Source organism: Frankliniella occidentalis, unplaced genomic scaffold, assembly GCF_000697945.3.
Source record: "Frankliniella occidentalis isolate FOCC.00 unplaced genomic scaffold, Focc_3.1 Scaffold26, whole genome shotgun sequence".
Taxonomy (NCBI): Eukaryota; Metazoa; Arthropoda; class Insecta; order Thysanoptera; family Thripidae; genus Frankliniella; species Frankliniella occidentalis.
In genome coordinates, this window is record NW_026267156.1 from 2,046,387 (window position 1) to 2,048,960 (window position 2,574).

The window sequence follows — 2,574 nt, forward strand, 5'->3', positions numbered from 1 at the left end:
AGAAAACTTCTTGTCGCAGAGAGTACATTCGAAAGGAGTTTCTCCTGTGTGAATCCTCATGTGGATGGTGAGTGCTCTTCTAGAGCAGAACATCTCTTTACAGACGTTGCACTGGGTGGGCATGGCGTTGACGGCGACAGGTGTTCTCTGGAAAAATAAGACGGATAAATGACGAGCTACATTTAGCTGTTGTGGTGGCGTCGCGCTAAATTTGTAAGGGAAAACACTTTTCGTAGGGGTCTTAGCGTTTTGGCTCTAGCCAGCGTCGGGCCAGCGTGGGACGTTGTAGGGTTAAAAAGGGGGAGGGGGTTTTGAAAGTTGGGAGGGGGTTATGAATACCAATAAAAACACCCACGTTAACTAAGGTTACAACAGCTTTTTTCTCACTCTTTCGCACTCTTTTCTAACTGCAGTCGCTTTATGCCGACCACATGAATAGTAAAATAAGTGCTTCTATGAAACAAAGTCTCAGATCACAGATTTCCGTGCAGTCATTACCATTTAAAATAACCATGGAGCTAACAAGGGAATGTACGCAGCTTCGCCGACCCCCCCCCCCCCCTCGCGCACGCCGCATCTGGCCGGCAGCCCTGCTGGTGCTGAGGATGCATTAGTGCCACGAGTGCACTCGCACAATGGCGATTAGCCACACATTGATACAAGATCGCTCCCCGGATAAGGAGGCAGCTAGCTAACAGCTAGCTAACCCCATCCCCAACCCGCCCGCTGTCCTTTTGTCACAAGTTTACCACCGTACAGCAGCGCCGCACCGACTGACTGTGAGGCGCCCCATCATGAAGCCAAACCCAGAAAATCGTTTGCCTTCAAGGATGCTAAAAGTTTGCCATATGAGGAAATGCGAAGCATATCCTCATGTTGTAACTTTTATGCATAAAATATGTTGTAAAGTTGTGACAGACAACTCTTGTCTGCCGATCAATTCAAAGTCGACACAAAGTGCTTCTTAATTCACAATTTCAAACTTAACATTTTTTTTTCTCGCATTAATGGAAATTACCTATGAACACGGAAAAATTGTCCCTACATTGTTTTTTTCAAAGAAAACAAGTTTCTGGGTGCATTCACCGCAGTGAAGTACGACCGATCGGCATTTTACACGACAGCGTTTTTACTGATTCGTCTTATTTGCGTCGAGCGGCGTAATGCCCGCTCTAGAGGAGGATAAAAGTGCGTTAAGATATCTGCGCGAGCAGAGCACACGTAAGGGAAAAGGAAACGCCGGAAATGGAGAAGAGGATCCCGTTCTCCCTCTCGCTCAGCCTCTCACTGGTCCGGGGCGGTGCCCGGCGGGGGCGCCGAGCGGGGGCGCGGCACTGTAAGCCACTCCCCGCGCCCACCCGTCCCGTCCTCCCATTGTTGGGGCTTTGTCCCGGATTCGCTCTCTCGCCGCTCTTTCTGGCATTGTTGTTATTGTGTCATTGTTATTGTGATTGCGCGGGCATCATCGCACTCCATTACACGATCCGGCACTTCCAGCGCCCCCGGGAGAGAGAGAGGGAGAAGGAAGAGAGAGGGAGGAGAGTCCATAAGGCTTTGGTGGGGCGCCGATGTCACCACACCATGTATTTTCCGCTGACGTAAAGAAGGGGCTCGCCTTGTTATTTCAATGGGGTCTCTCTTTTACCGAGGGAAGCAAAAATAAACAATCGGATTAGAGAGATTGAACGGTTCTATTTTATATTCTGTACATCAAAAATATTGTTTCACACATTAAAATCGAGTGCACACTTGCTCTCCCTGAGCATGCCAAACATTATATTCACCTTCCTTACGGGGCACGCAATGTGCTGCCATGGCTCAGGTTCGTTTTGCCGACCGCCTTTTTGCCGGTGCCTAAAACACGATTTGGCTAGCCACTTAAAATGCGAGCTGGTCTCTAAAAGAGTTTCTTCCCCTTGTTGCCTCCTTCTACCCACCCCACCCATCCCCGGGTTTCTCTCTCTCTCTCTATATATATATATCTCACCCTCTCGCTTATTCAGGTTGCTACACGCCGTACCTTTTATTTAATAGTATTTTCCGCGAGCTCTGCGACAGGACAGCCAGTCCATAGAGAAAGGGAGGGGGGCAACAAAAGGAAACAAACAGAGTGAGGACTGCGGCGGCTGGAATTAGGGCAGTTTCGGTCGTAGGGGAGTGCGAGAGTGCGGGCTTATGTCCTCAAATCGCATGTTCCGCGTGCCGCCGGGGGGTTTCCACGACTCGCTCGTCCTGTTTCTTCCCTCAATGTCCGCAAGCGACAGTCCAGATGCTCACCCCCTTAGGGATGTCCGCAATCGACGTACACTCGTTCAAAGTTCAAACCGATCGACAACCAGCACGATATATATATATAAGATGTTGGAGATTTCTGCCGACGACAAATAGAGAGCGCTGCCATCCACGCCGCGCGCGCCATGAGGGGAAATGAAACGTAAAGATGGCAGGAATAACAATATCACATTTCATTGCCTGTGAGACCGCAGTGAATGGGTGGGGGAGGGCCAGTCCGTAGGGGCGACAGAAAAAGGGGAAGCGGACGCGGCGTCGGAGAAACTAATGGTTGCTAGCCAG